Source organism: Ovis aries, chromosome 6 (genome assembly GCF_016772045.2).
Source record: "Ovis aries strain OAR_USU_Benz2616 breed Rambouillet chromosome 6, ARS-UI_Ramb_v3.0, whole genome shotgun sequence".
NCBI lineage: Eukaryota > Metazoa > Chordata > Mammalia > Artiodactyla > Bovidae > Ovis > Ovis aries.
This window is the reverse complement of record NC_056059.1, coordinates 46,173,861-46,190,456: the sequence shown is the minus strand read 5'-3', so window position 1 is coordinate 46,190,456 and position 16,596 is coordinate 46,173,861.

The window sequence follows — 16,596 nt, the reverse complement described above, 5'->3', positions numbered from 1 at the left end:
AACAACTTCATGGCAAATAGATGGGGAAACAATGGAAACAGTGGCAGACTTTATTATTTTGGGCTCCAAAATCACTGCAAATGGTGAGTGCAGCCATGGATTTAAAAGATGCTTGCTTCTTGGAAGAAAAGCTATGACCAACCTAGATAGCATATTAAAAAACAGAGACATTACTTTGCCAACAAAGATCCATCTAGTCAAAGCTATGGTTTTTCCAGTAGTCAGGTATAGATGTGAGAGTTGGACTGTGAAGAAAGCTGAGTGCAGAAGAACTGATGCTTTTGAACTGTGGTTTTGGAAAAGACTCTTGAGAGTCCCTTGGACTTCAAGGAGACCCAACAAGTCAATCCTAAAGGAAATCAGTCCTGAATGTTCATTGGAAGGACTGATGCTGAAGCTGAAGCTCCAATACTTTGGCCACCTGAAGCGAAGAACTGCCTCACTGGAAAAGACCCTGATGCTGGGAAAGACTGAAGGCGGGAGGAGAAGGGGACGACAGAGGATGAGATGGTTGGATGGCATCACTGACTTGATGGACGTGAGTTTGAGCAAGCTCCGGGAGTTGGTGATGGACAGGGAGGCCTGCTATACTACAGCCCATGGGTTTGCAAGAAGTTGTTCATGACTGAGAGACTGAACTGAACTGAACAATGGTGATGAAGGTGATGATTATGGTGTTTCTGTATATGCATATTAAGTCACTTCAGTCATACCTGACTCTTTGTGACCCCATGGACAGCAGGCCACCAGGCTCCTCTATCCATGGGGATTCTCCAGGCAAGAATACTGGAGTGGGTTGCCATGCCCTCCTCCAAGGAATCATCCCAATCCAGGGATTGAACTTGCATCTCTTGAGTCTTCTGTATTGTCAGGTAGGTTCTTTACCACTAGCACCACTTGAGAAACCCATGAATTTTCTAAGTGCCTGTTATGAATGATTTTTTTTTTTTTTCCATCTAAGTCATCTAGGTTTTAGACTTGCCTCAGTACTGCAGGATGCTGCCAGTGACAATTCAGGATGGAGGCATGCCCCAGGGTTCCAACAGCAGGCTGTTTTCCTGCAATGTCAGCCACCACCTGGGTTCATAGCTTCCCCTGCAACTCCTTGCTTCCAGGTCACTTGAGGGGGACTGCCCTCCACTCTCCTTACCATGGCACAGGTGTGGAGGCTGGGGGTGTGGGAGCTAACAAGGAGTGACTTGTGGGACAACCTGGGTGTGGCTGGTCCTCAGGAGTAGGGGTGAGAAGAGGAGCAGGAAGCCTGGTCATGGTGCCTTGGGAAAGAAGGGGTCCTTTCAGCTTCTTGGATTGTGAAGCTGGATCCACATTTGACCTTCCTCCCCAGGCAGAGCTGCCAAGTATGGCCCTGAATGTGAGATACCCACCATCCCTGGGATCAGTCTCCTTAGGTCCCGTTGCTCACCTGAGATGCTTCTCCAACAGGCTGATGCAACCTTTGTTTTTGCGTCACTAATGTCAGGATGCCATGAGGCCTTGCTAGGCTGGGCCTCTCTCCTTCCAGCTGAATTCAGTTCCTTCTTACATACCCAGCAGGGCCTCTTAGGTTCCTGCCAAAGGAGACTGCTATAAATTCAATTGTCCCACTCCCAAAATTCATGCTTTGAAATCTAATCCCCAGTGTGATGGTTTGGAGGTGAGGATTTTGAGCAGTGGAAGGCATGATGGTGAGCTCTCATGAATGGGATTAGGACTCTTATAAAAGGGACCCTGGAGAGCACACTTTTTGCCCTTTCTGCCATGTGAAGACACGGGGAAGGCTCTATCTATGATCCAGGAAATAGGCCTTGACTGGATGCTATAACTTCCCTGGTGGCTTAGATGGTAAAGTATCTGCCTGCAATGTGGGAGACCTGGGTTTGATTCCTGAATCAGGAAGATCCCCTGGAGAAGGGAATGGCAACCCACTCCAGTATTCTTGCCTAGAGAATCCCATGGACAGAAGAGCCTGGCGGGCTACAGTCCAGGGGGTCACAAAAAATCAGACATGACTGAGTGACTAACACTATCACTTTCACTCATCTTCTTGATCTTGGACTTCTCAGCCTCTAGAACTATGAGAAATAACCTTCTGTTGCTTGTAAGCCACCCAGTCTATGGTATTCTAACAGTCTGGACAGACTAAGACAAGGATGGAGGGAGGAAAATCCAGAGAAGCACAGAGAAAGTGAACAGGGAAGAGCCTGGGGATAGGGGTCAGCTCATTTGGGTTCAAATCTCAGCTCTTCTGCTGGTAGCATTTGTGTTTAGAGAACTGCCTATCTCATTTGGGCCTTAGTTTCCTTAGCTATAACATAAGAATTACTAATATATGCATTACCTGTCTGGCAGCATTGTTGCATTTAAATCCCATGTCCACCAATTCCTGTGAAGGAAGCCCACGATTTATCCTCAGCTTCCTCATCTGTAAAATGGGGTCACAAACCTCCCTCAGAGCATTGTGGTGAGGCTTAACTGAAGTGAGGGATGCAAGTTGCTTGCCACAAGGAGGCTGTTGGGATTTCTAAAGTCTAAGATGCTTTCATATTCCATGTTAGGGAAGAAGCCCTATTTTCCTTGGGAATTGAGAAGGGCTTAGATGCAAACTGGGGTCTGCCTGTGGGGCACATTGCGGGCACTGAGGGGAAGGCAGTTGCCCTACAGCACCCTCAGGGCCCCCCAGGGGCAGAATCTAAGAAGCAGGAGGAGCGCTTTAGAATCTCAGGTGGAAATGCACAGAGGAAGGAAGTGGACAAAGGCCATCCTAAGGCCGGCCACCACCCTTGCTTGGGCTGCTATTCCTCAAAGGGAGCTTTGGTCAGCTGAGGGTGCTTCATTTCAAAGCAGACCAAGGATCCCAAAGGTTACATCTCCTGGTGGCTGGCTCTTTCAGTTCATAGACCAGCTCTTTCTTTTTTCCAGGGCATACATAGGGGACCAGGGCTACTGGGTCAACCATGTACTGGAGTTTATAAAACCATCTTTTTCAGGGAGTTAACTGTTGGTGAAAGCAGTTAACTTCTAAGTTCTTCAAAGAAGCGATTGCCATTTTCATCAGAATCTCTGGAGATTCTTTTTAAAGCACACATATCTGTGTGTGTTTAGAATTAGACATGGAATAGGAATTAGAATAGAATAGGAAAGCACTGGGAACCTGCATTTGCAGAGAGCCCCAGAGACAGAGGAGCCTGACAGGCTACAGTCCATAGGGTCACAAAGAGTAGGACACAACTGAATGACTGAGCACAGTCACTCACAGCAGATGGGTCTTCTGTCTGGAGAACCATAGACTGATGGGAAAGGAATGGGACATCTCATTAAGCACTAAATTCTCTTAACACCTTTCCCCCAAAAAACAATCCTTTGCTCTCAGGACTGGCTTCATGGGTGGGACCTCCCAGGCTTAGAAGGGTCCCATTTTTGGTTTAATGCTCTTGCTATTGCTGTCTTTGAAATTCTTAAATTTTTGAATGAGGAGGCCCTGACTTTTCATCTTGCATTGGGCTTCACGAATTATGTAGTGGGTCCAGTCCACTACACAGTTAAGAACTTCAGAAAGGACAGACTTGCCCAAGGCCACACAGCTAAGGAGTGGAAATGGGTTTGGAATCCTGAGATATCTGACCCCAAAGTTCTGCTACCCCATGACTTTGAGACTCAAAAGGAATGGACTTTGATAGTGAAGTTCTGATTTCAGCCACCTTGTCAGGTTTCAGGGTGAGGGAAAGGCCTTTCCTAGGCATCTTATCTACACCAGGAAAGTTTTCATCAGTGCTACTACTCATAAGGGTAAGACCAATGTATAAACTCATTCAGCTTCAGGGTAGGAAAGTTACTGTATAATTCCAGGCTGGCAGCCCCTGGAGGGAGAGAGTAAAGAATGCCTCTCATCCCTTTCCCTCACTGCAGCTTTACTGTGCACAAAGGATAAGGCAAAGAGGTACAGGGGACTAGAGCCAGAGGATCTAAAGCCAAAGGCGGTCCAGAACCAGCTGTGCCACTTATTAGATGAATAGCAGAGAGTAACGGGTCTCTTGGGCTGCAAGTCCCAGTTTTTTATCTATAAAATGAAGTGATGCAAACACAACCAATATCCAAGTTTGTGGTGAGGGTCAGATGGCCAGATAGTATGTCAAGGTCAGTCCAAGCTCTATGAACATTTGTGACTCATAGGCTTGGTTGGTGTGTGCATAAGGAAGTGGTTTGGCAAAAGAGAGGGACACCTGGATCATGCTGAGGGTGGTCTCGCCTCAGGGCAGGACCTTTGCTGTCCCTAAGGTGGAACTGATATCTGAAGTGACTTGGGGTGGGAAAGAGGTGGGAGGAGTGGGTGCCGCAGGGGTTGGGACTCTGGTTGCTTCAGACTTTGCTGCTACAAAAGAAGGCAGAACCACCAATAGCAGAAATAATAATTACTGGGCTTCTCTGGTGGCTCAGATGATGTAAGAATCTGCCTGCAGTGCAGGGCACCCTGATTTGATCCCTGGGTCTGGAAGATCCGCTGGAGAAGGGCATGACAGCCTGCTCCAATATTCTTGCCTGAAGAATTTCCATCGACAGAGGAGCCTGGTGGGTTGCAGTCCATGGGGTCACACACAACTGAGGAACTAATATGCACACACAATAATAAAAATAATAGTTAAAAAAAAAAAACTACAATGGGGCAGGACAGCAGAGAGGACTCAGGAGTGCAGAAACAGGCTCTTCAGTTGAGATAGAGGTGTTTGGGGCCAGCACAGTTTTTTGATTGTTAGGTAGGACCCCATCGCTTACCAAGATTGGTGAAGACCCCAGTTTTGTGTCAGAGCCAGGCGTGGGCCATAGCAGTTTGACAGGCAAGGAGAAGCAGAAACCAGGCCCCTGAGAAAGAAGTTTGTTAGACCTCAGAGGCAATGTTATTGTTTTGTTTTGCTTTTAAAGCAGCATTTTACTCAAAATCTTTGCTTCTAAGACCATGGGGCTAAAATAAGTGCTCAGAAACTATAAAGAGCAAAGACGCTGGGGCTCCCTGGAACAAAAAGACTCTGAAGGCCTGAGGCTAAGCCAGGTAGAGAACAGGTGGAGGTGGAAGTTCAGAGTGGTTCCCAGTCTGCACAGCCAAGGTCGGGCCCCCCAGACCTCAAACCTGCCCTTGTGAGCAGGTGGCGTGGGGAAAAGGGCCACATTAGCAAGCAGGTGCCAGGGGCAGCTTAAGGAGGCTGAGCAGGTGGGTACAGCCTGTGGGTGGAGGAGCCCACACAAATTAGGCTGAAGGTACAAGAGATGTGAAAAGAGAAACACTAGCCTGATGCTACAGGGAAGTTTTACCGAGTTTCCCAAACTGGGATCCGAGGGTCCTTGAGCAACTACAGATGAATCTTGAGCATCTGCAGGTTCTCTATGAGGATATCTAAAATTTTGCTTTTTCATTTTGATCATGACCTGAAAAGAAAAAAGTCAGTATAAGCATATTCTGGGTAATCTGGATTAGTGACCTCTGATCTTTTTTTTTTTTTTTTTTGGCATCCACCCACAGAAGGAATCCATTTTACTGGTGACCTGGTTTCCATACACTGATATTCATGATCACATAAGCAGAGCTGACAGGCAGCCCATCCAGACCAGGGCAGCCACACCAGCTGTGAAAACACGAAAAGACTCCAAGCCAGCGGGTGGATAGCTCTGAGCCTCTAGAGTGTCACCACCCCCTCCTCCCTGAGGGTCTTGGTGCCCCCTCTGTGGTCCTGCTCAACCAGCAGAGGCGAAGTGAACCCGGAGAGTGTAATAGCTTCCAGTCACTGCTAGAACAGATGGCTATGCACTGGATGGGTTAAAATAGCAGAGCTTTATTCTCCTGCAGTCCTTGATGCCAGAAGTCTGGAATCAGAGTCCCTGGGTCAAAACCAAGATGTTAACAGGGCTGTGCTTCTATCTGGATCAGATCTCCCCCTGCCTTTCTCTTTTAAGAACACATGATTTTATGACTGTGCAAGTGTGGCCTACACAGATAATCCCAGATAATCTATCCATCTCAAGGTCCTTAACTTAATCACTTCTGCAAAAGCCCCTTTTCCTTATAAAGTAACATTTACAGATTCCAGGGATTAGGACCTGATATCATAGAGGGCCCTTATTGGGCAACTACAGTGCCTGCAGGGCCTTGCTGCCGAGATGCAGTATCTCTTTGGATTGGTCACTCCTGTGTTGTGTATTTGTGTGCTTGAAATAATTTTCTTTATATAATACTTATTCTGACATAATGTGATATACTTTGATGTTTTTTCTTTTCTATCATTAAAAAGATAGTTTTTAATCTAATTTTAGATTAAAGTTATCTTTCTTCCAGTTTTATTGACATGTAATTGACATACAGCACTGTATAAGTTTAAGGTATACAGTGCGATGACTTGATTTACTTGCATCATGATATGATTGCCACAATAAGTTTAGCAAATATCCATCTCTCATACAGACCTCAAATTAAAGAAATGGAAATTTTTTTTCCTTGTGATGAAAGCTCACACATGAGAGGATTTACTTTCTTTCATATATAATGTACAGCAGTGTTAATTATACTTACTGTATTGCACTTTATATTCCCAGTATTTATTTTATAACTAGAAGTTTGTATCTTTTGACAGCCTTCATACCCTGGAGAGCCTCCTGCCTCTAGTAACCACAAATCTGACCTCTTTTTCTTTGTTTGTTTGTTTGTCTTTGAAGTATAATTGACCTACAACACTATGTTAGTTCATGTTACACAACATAGGAAATCAATATTTCTATACATTTCAAAATGATCACCATGATGAATCTAGTTGTCATCTGTCACCATACAAAGAGATTGCATAATTCTTCACTGTATTCCTCATACTGCACGTTTGATATTCGTGACTCATTTATTTTGTAACTGGGAGTTTATCCCTCTTAGTCTTGCTCACCTATCGCTCTCTTCCCCTCATCCTTGTCCCCTGGGGCAGCCACCTGTTGGTTCTCTGTACCTGGAACTCTCTGTTTGGCTGTGTTTGTTTATTTGTTTTGTTTTCAGATTTCACAAATCAGTGAGATAATACAGTATTTGTCTTTCTCTGTCTGACATTTCACTTAGCATAATACCGTGTAGGTGCATTCTTTTTGTCATTGATGGCTGAGTAATATTCATGTAAAATGCATCTTCCTTATCCATTCATCTACTGATGGGTACTTAGGTTGTTTCTATATATTAACTATTGTAAGTAATGCTTCAGTGAGCATTGAGGTCCAAATATCTTTTGTGAGTTAGTGTTTTCATTTTCTTTGGATAAATACCCGAAAGTGGAATTGCAGGACTGTATTGTAGTTCTATTTTTAATTTTTAAAGGAAATTCCTAACTGTGGCTGTACTGATTTACATTCCCACCAGTAGTGAACATCTTTTTTCCACGTCCTCACTAACACTTCATCTTTGTTGTGTTTTTGATAATAGCCATTCTGACAAGTGTGAAGTGGTATCTCATTATGGTCTTGTCTATATCATATTTTAAAAAGTGCTTGCTACACTCAGTATATTGATTTCATGACCCACTATTAAGTTGTGATTTATTTTGAAAAGCATTGCAAACTTTCTATGATGTAGTAACCTAGCAGTGCCACAGTTTCGACTGCCTCTAGCTGTGTTTTATAGTATATTTTCTTTTAAAATTTTTTTATTTTATTTTGGGCTGCACTGCGTCTTCGTTGGTTTTGGGAGGGCTTTCTCCAGTTGCGGTGGGCGAGGGTTACTCTTCGTTGTCGTGTGCCGGCTTCTCATTGCTGTGGCTCCTTTTGTTGCAGGGCACAGGCCCTGGAGCACGGGCTCCATTAGTTGTGGCCCTTGAGCTCAGTAGTTGTTGCACAAGGGCTTAATTGCTCTGCGCATCTGGAATCTTCCTGGACCAGGGATCAAACCCATGTTCCCTGCATTGGCAGGCAGATTCATATCCACTGCGCCACCAAGGAAGTCCTGTAGTTGTGTTTTTATGACAATGACACTAAACTAAATAGCCGTATGTAGTAGCAATAGCAGGCTAAAGAGAAAAGAGCAGAGAGAATTTAATATGTAAATGATGTAGAATTTTTGACAGGTTTGCCAAGAATACATAATAGGGAAAGGGTAGTTTTAGATAGACTGTAATTTAATAAATGATGTTGAGGTAACTAGATATCCACATGCAAAAGAATGAAATCAGACATCTGTCATATCAGGCACAGTCTCAACTTAAAATGGATTAGAGACTAGACCTGGAACTGTAAAACTCACAGGGACAAACACTGGGTAAAAGCTCCTTGACACTGGCCTTCACGACACTTTTTTGGATATGACACCAAGGGTCAGACAACAAGAGCAAAAAATAAATAAGTGAGACTACACCAAACTAAAAGGCTTCTGCCCAGTAAAGGAAGCAGTTAACAAAATGAGTGGGCAATCTATGGATAGGGAGAAAATATCTGAAGACTGTATATCTGAAAATGAGTGACTACTCAAAATATATAAGGAACTCATACAGCTCAATAGCAAAAATAAGAACAGACACAAAACAAAAAAACAACAAAATAACCTGATTAAAAATTGGACAAATGGCTTGAATTGACATTTTTTCAAAAAAGACATACAAATGACCAACAGTTATATGAAAAGATGCTCAATATCACTAATCTTAGAGAAATGCAAATTAAAACTACAATGAGGTATCATCTCACCTGTTGTTCACTCCCTCACTCGTGTTTGACTCTTTGAGACCCCATGGACTGCAGCACGCCAGGCTTCCCTGTCCATCACCAATTCCCGCAGTTTGCTCAAACTCATGTCCATTGAGTTGGTGATGCCATCCAACCGTCTCATCCTCTGTCACCCCTTCTCCTCCTGCCTTCAAACTTTCCCAGCATCAGGGTCTTTCTAATGAGTTTGCTTTTTGTATCAGGTGGCCAAAGTATTGGAGCTCTAGCTTTAGCATCAGTCCTTGCAATGAATCTCACTATTTAGGATTTCTATCATCAAAGAGAGAGAGATAATATATTGGTGAGGATGTGGAGAAAAGGGAGCCCTCACTTATTGTTGATGGGAGTATAAATTGGTATTGCCCTTGTGGCAAATAGGATAAAGTTTTCTCAAATTAAAAGAAAAAATAGAATGCAACTATCATATTATTCCACAATTCCTCTTCTGAGAATATACCTAAAGGAAGTAAAATGATACCTCAAAAAGATGTCTGTGCTCCCATATTCATCGCAGCATTATTCACAACAACCGAGATATGGAAACAAATTAAGTGTCCATTGATGGATGAATTAATAAAGAAATTATGGTGTAAGTATACAGAATGGAAAATTATTCAGCCTTAAAAAAGGAGATCCTGGCATTTGCAACAACATGGATAAACCTGGAAGACATTATGCTAAGCCAAATAGGCCATACACAGAAAGAAAAAAATGACATGATCTCATTTATATGCAGACTCTCAAAAAGTTGAATACACAGAAACGAAGAGAAGAGTAGTGATTACCATGTGTGGAGAGGTGGAGGAAATAGGGACATGCCGGTTAAAGATACCAGGTTAGAGTTATGTGAGATGAATAAGCTTGGAGGTCTCATACGCAGCGTAATGACTATTGCTGTATATATATATATATATATACTGTATTGAATACTGGAAATTTGCCAAGAGTAGATTTAAGATCACACACACACAAAGGTAACTGTGTGAGAAGACACACAAAGTAGCCCAACTGTAGCAATCCTTTCACTGTGTGTATGTGTATCAGGTCACTATGTCGTACACCTTAAAATATACAACTTTATTTTAAAATACGGAAATGATGCATTTGTGATAAGCAAAGACCATTTGGCATGTTGGAAAACTGAAGACCTGACATTAGTTTGGATGGCAGAAAAGGATGGCAAGACTGAGCTCTCACGTGGCACACAATGGTGCAGGCTTGCCAAACTCTAAAGAGCTCCATGCAGTGACAGTGTTCACCACAGTCACATTTTGTTCAGAAAATTCATTTCAACAGTTTAAAACAGCACTGTCTGCCACAGTAAATTAATACTGTTAGTTAAGATTTTCTAGTGTTGTTTGTACTTCATTTATAACCATTTATTGGAGAAGGCAGTGGCACCCCACTCCAGTACTCTTGCCTGGACAGAGGAGTCTGGTGGGCTTCCATCTATGGGGTCACACAGAGTCAGACATGACTGATGTGACTTAGCAGCCGCAGCAGCATAACCACTTATAAGGTTGTTTTGTTCTTATATATTATATGGAAGCTATAAGCTTTAGGATTTTTTAAACCCATTTTTATATTTGCACATGTCCAGGTAATATAAAAGAAAAATAATCTAAGACAATTTTAGCAGAGTGGTGGTGGTGGGAAAGCCACAAGAATTTTTTCTTCTGATAAAATGAAGAGTACATTCAAGTTTAAGAAAGACTAGTCTACCACTGGGAGTATAGTGAGATACATGAATGTGAAAATACACAGCTAAAAATGGTGAAACAAAGAAAAGGAACAGCAGCTGTATCTTAAGCTTGAAAAATTAGGATTGAATTCAGGCAGGGGAAACTTGAGGAATAGCTTCAGCCAGCACCCTTCTAGAATATCCAGAGATGTCCCTACCAACAGAAGATGACAAATCTAGGTGGAAAAGGATGTGGTCCAAGTAGGAGGACAGCACAGAAACAGACCAACAAGGAGACATTGCCTCCAATCACTCACAGTGAGAAGATGCAACCTCTCCCGCAGGGGGACAGGCAGCAGTCACATAACGCCCATGTTTCATCTATTGACGCTAGACATGTGGGGCCTAACTTATCAGTTCAAAAATGTGGAAGCGTTGATTTACTTTGCTTCTTTTAAACCTGTAGATTTGCTTTGATTCTTTCAAAATAATTCTGCTTCCACTGTAAAATAAAAAAAATTCACACGATGCCCACGTAGAAACACTCCATATCAGTCAGATCATCTTGGGGCTAGGTAGAGTCAGCTGTGAGTGAAAGGGTAGGTTGCCACCACACAGATGTTGGTTTCCCATCAACACCTCTTGGCAACTCTAATGATGTGATTATTTCTAGGTAACCCAGTCTTACAATGCCATCAGCATATCTCTAATAGTTGGCAGGACACTTGAGTTCTTAAAACCCAACCTGTTGGTTTCTCTGAAGAGAAAAATTCAATCCCAAAGGACAAGTTAGTTAGTTAAGGTCACCACATTCATGATGGAGCAACTAGACCCAAGGACTCTTGGCTCCCAGCTCAGATCTCTTTGTGCTTATCTTTATTCCCATTTTGCGTGCATGCATGATGTCCCTTCAGTCCTGTCCGACTCTTTGCAACCCTATGGACTGCAGCACGCCAGGTTTCCCTGTCCTTCACTATCTCCTGGAGCTTGCTCAGTGGTGTCCATCTCATTCTCTTTCACACCCTTCTCCTCCTGCCCTCAATCTTTCCCAGCATCAGGGTCTTTTCCAGTGAGTCAACTCTTCCCATCAGGTGGCCAAAGTAGTGGAGCTTCAGCTTCAGCATCAGTCCTTCCAATGAATATTCAGGGTTGATTTCCTTTAGGATTGACTATTTTGATCATTATTTGCATTTGGACACAAATATTCTTAGGTCTCTTTGAAATAACTCATGACAGGGTAAACTTGGAAGGAAGATACTTATCTGAGGTCCTAATACAGTCACTCGTTGGTTATTCACTCACTTAATTTTCTCTGAGCTTCCATTTCTTCATCTGAAAAACGCGATGACTTCCTCATTGGACTAATATGAAGATGAATTGAGACATGTACATGAAAGAATTTTGTGTGAATAAATCATAGAGCATTTTCAGACATCACTCCATAAAGTGAAAAGTGAAAATGAAAGTTGCTCAGTCATATCTGACTGCGACTCTCCAAGCCAGAATTCTGGAGTGGGTAGCCTAACCCTTCTCCAAGGGATTTTCCCAACCCAGGAATTGAACTCCGGTCTCCAGAATTGCAGGTAGATTCTTTATCAGCTGAGCCACCAGGGATGCCTGTAAGATGGCAGCTAAGTCAGCAGAACACTGGCTAATAGAATAACTGAGATGGAAGGTATGCTCACGCTCATTGTGTCCAGCTCTTTGTGACCCCATGGACTGTGGTCCACCAGGCTTCTCTGTCCATGGGATTTTCCAGGGAAGAATACTGATATGGGTTGCCAAAATTCAATTACAAGACGTGTACTTTCAGGCAGAGCTACTTAACCTCTTCTGTGCCTCTATTTCTTCATGATAAATAGGAACAATAATAGCATATAGAGCTTCCCTTGTAGCTCAGTTGGTAAAGGATCTGCCTGCAATGTGGGAGACCTAGGTTCAGTCCCTGGGTTGGGAAGATACCCTGGAGAAGAGAAAGGCTACCCACTCCAGTATTCTGGCTTGGAGAATTCCACAGACTGTAAAGTCTATGGAATTGTAGAGTCGGACACGACTGAGCAACTTTCACTAGAGGGTTTTTATGGGGGCAGTATGGATTCATTTCTATAAACTATTGTTTGGCACTTAATAAGTGCTCAATATATGTTAGCTATTATTATTTTCTTGCAAACTTGCTGATGGTGATATCTTTTTCATTGTTGTAAGTGTCTTCTTCATTGTTGTACTTATGTGGTGCTTTAGAAGTCAGCAAGCTTTAGTGCTTCTGGAAGCTGTAGATGGTGCCGTCACACCTCTCCTGGGAGTCCTGCCATTCTCAGCGCTGAAACAGGAACAGCAGAGCTGCCTTCCAGAGGCAAACTGGCCACTAAACCCACCTGTTGCCACCCTTCCCAAGGCCCAGCTGCCATCAGTGGGAGCCTAGCCATACGAGGACAGAGCAGTATTTGCACTGACCTGGCTCCTGCTCTTGTCTGAAGGGCAGCAGTGGCCCCAGGCCATGCCACCTCTTGCAGGGATCCTGGCAGAGCACACAAGCCAAACAGGATCAGGGTGGGGCATGCCTTGGCCCAGGAATCCACTGGCACCAGCTCATGAAAGGTGGGAGCAGGGAGTGCCCCAGATGATTCAGTGAGTGGTATGTTTCCCTTTAAGCAGCTGCCAAAAATGCCTCCTAGGCACCTGGTTAAGAGGCAGTAAGTACAGGGATGACTGAAAGGTAACCCCTCTAGGGCCACTCAGATTTCTCTCACACCTCTGTGTACATATGATTCTCTCTGCTTAGAATGTCTTCCTCTACCTACCCAAGATTCTGCTGGGCAAAACCCTGCTTCTTGCTCATCCTTCAAGTCTTAATTCAACTGTGAGGAATGTTTCTGGGCTCTACTAGGAGACCTAGGTGTTTAAGCAGCAAACAACCGGTACTTATATGTATCTTCCATCCACTAGATACTTAAATACTCCATCTTATATACTTACATGCTCCATCCACTATAGTGCATTAAAATGGTCTGCTGGAATATGGTCGTCTCACTGGGATGCCCAACAACAGGCTTTCCTCCAGCCCTGCCCACAGACCCTTTCAAAGGGGTGAGTCTACAACGATATGTTTCTACCTATGGTCCTGCTTCCAACTATAACAAAGTGGACAAGGGGAGCCCATCTCCAGGTGGTTAGTGACCTGTTCACTTCAGTGCAGTTCAGTCACTCAGTCACGTCTGACTCTTCGCATCCCCAAGGACTGCAGTACACCAGGCTTCCCTGTCTATCACCAACTCCAGGAGTTTGCTCAAACTCATGTCCACTGAGTCGGTGATGCCATCCAACCATCTCATCCTCTGTTGTTCCCTTCTCCTCCTGCCTTCAATCTTTCCCAGTATCAGGGTCTTTTCTAACGAGTCAGTTCTTTGCATCAGGTGGCCATAGTACTGGAGCTTCAGCATGAGTCCTTCCAACAAATATTCAGGACTGATTTCCTTTAGGATTGACTGGTTTGATCTCCTTGCAGTCTAAGACCCTCAAGAGTCTTTTCCAACACCACAGTTCAAAAGCATCAATTTTCAGCGCTCAGCTTTCTTTATGGCCCAACTCTCACATCCATATATAGATCCATAGTGACCTGTGATGTGGACCATTTCAGATCAGATTCTGCCAGGGGTTTGAGGGTGAGACTCTAGCAATGAACAGTAGGAACTCAAGCTGAAAGATCATGACACACAGAGAACCTGATGGAGTGGATGCTGTTATGTGCTGCTCAGATCACATTGGAAATGAAGGATTTTTCCCTTTGCTGCTGGGAGTGCTGCCAGTAGACAGTCCTTACTTCTTAGCTCTCTTTGGAAATTGTCTCTATTGAAGGGTTCTCTCCCTCGCCCTCCAGCTCTTAACCCAAGGTCATACATCCTTCCCAAGGAAGTCAATATCTGATGACTGGTTGACACAGAAGCAGGGTCAACCTCATGGGAAAATTTTGAAGTACAATCTCAGCTTCAGAGTGACCTGTTTAGTTGGCTGAGGGCTTCATCAATACTAGGGTGACCAAACGTGCTGTTTTGCCTGAGATAGAGAGAGTTCCAGGGACATGGACCTTTCAGGGCTAGAACTTGGAAAGTTCCCCGCAAATTAGAACAAGCTGGTCACGTAAGTCAAGATTGCACTGCAATTTGACTTCTCTCCTCACCCTTTCCATCCTCTTATTCTCCCTCCCACAGGTGGGCATCCCAGAAACATTCCGTAATAAACTTCTGGTCTGCTAATCTCCATGCCTTCCCTGGTGGCTCAGTGGTAAAGAACCTACCTGCCAGTACAGCAGATGCTGGTTCGACCCCTTGGATAGGAAGATGCCCTGGAGAAGGAAATGGCAACCCACTCCAGGATTCGTGCCTGGGAAATCTTATGGACAGTGGAGCCTAGTGGGCTACAATCCATAGGGTCACAAAGAGTTGGAGACGACTTAGTGACTAAACAACAGCAACTGCTCATCTCCATCTGGGTTTTTTTTTTTTTTTTTCCCCCTCAGGAAATTCAATCTGTGACCCTGGAGAAGCTATGATATAAAAGCTTAAATTATGAGGCGTTGGGAACTCTGAAGAAGCAAAATCTATAAGGCAGAGAGAAGTTGTGTTAGAGGGACCCCAGAATCCCTCGGTGGTGGGACTGAAAGATGTTAACATTCTGGGGCTAGTAGTCATGTCAATAGCAGCTCTTGGGCCAAGAGTCCTAGAATCATCTTGGGTCCCTGGTAAATATACTTTCTTCATTCTTTCATGAACTACAATATTTTGCTCATCAGTTTACAATCATATATTTCCTTCATTGGACTGTAAGTTTCTTAAGAGCATGTACCAGGGTGGTTAATCAAACCCAGAAGTATCCTTTAAGGTTAGGATAGTCATGAAGACTCTCCCTTAGGGGTGTCTGGACTTACATTTCGGCGCCTCCATTTCCCATATTGTTTGCTGTGTTCCTGCAATAAACTCCACTTTTTTTGAGATGGTTTGAGTAGGTTTCTCATCTTTGTATTCAAAAGATCAGCATTTCTGCATTAGCAAGGGATTTGGTTTTTAGCCACAAGACCAACTCTGGAAATATTAAGGGGAAGAAGTAAACTTATTGGAATGGTATTGGGGTTCTCAAGGTCAAAGACTCTAAGACCAGGGCTGGGAAATGGGCAGGAATCAGAGGATCTGCCACCAACCTCATGTCGATTATAACCTCCAACCATACCCAAGGTTCTTACCACACTATTGAGAGTCCATGTCCCAGAAGAGTATCTGATTGGCTGGGCCTATTCATGTGCCCACCCTGTGGCTATGCCAGGACTGAAAGGGGGAGAAGAGTGTCTAGCAACTTTGGCTTTCTGGTGTGAGAGAGTACTGCCCATCCCAAACACAGCATCAGGGATTTCCCAAAAGAGGGAGGGATCTGCTCAGAGGAAGTTGGGGTCGAGGGCTGGAAGCCAGAAAACAACAGATGTCCCCTTCAGCGTCCATCTGCTTCCTAGGCTAAAAGTGTTTATAACAGGGACTGTGGATTTCCATCTTCGTATCTCAGATACTAGTGTCTGGCTCTCCATAGGTGCTTAATAGTTTTTGGTTTTTTTTTTTAAAGAAATTGCACGTTAGATGACCTTTGTCATTCAAAGAACCAACACATATGGAAAAGCTGGTGCTTGCTTCTTCAGGAATGCAAAGATGGATACACAAAGCACTAATTCTTTGTGGATTTTAAAGCCTGGAAGTGGGATTGGAGCATACAGGCAATGATCTATTTGTATACACACGTACTATGTGAGACATTCCATACAAAACAGGCATGCCACTGTCCTTGCCCTGGGGGAAGGGCACGCGGAGTTCTGTCATTTTGCCCCTCCAGTTGTTTTGAGATCATGGGTGGAATCCTCAGTCACCCTTTAATCCTCATAGAGGGTGCTTGCTGGTAACAAGGGAGAAGGGATTATTTTTTTCTCTCTTTCAGATAGCACTTTGGCTTCCTTTTTTCACACATGAAAGCCTGTCTCACAGGGGAAAGTTTTAGCAAACTTTTATTCAGACATTGTGAAGATACATTAAAATTTTCCTGAGCTGTGGATGTGGAAAAATCAACCACTTGACCAGGCTGGTTCCATTGCCATCTCTGCAAATCAGGTGAGGGGTATTCACTGACCAGACCTCAGGATGCCTCACGTGGGGGCTCCAGATCGTGCC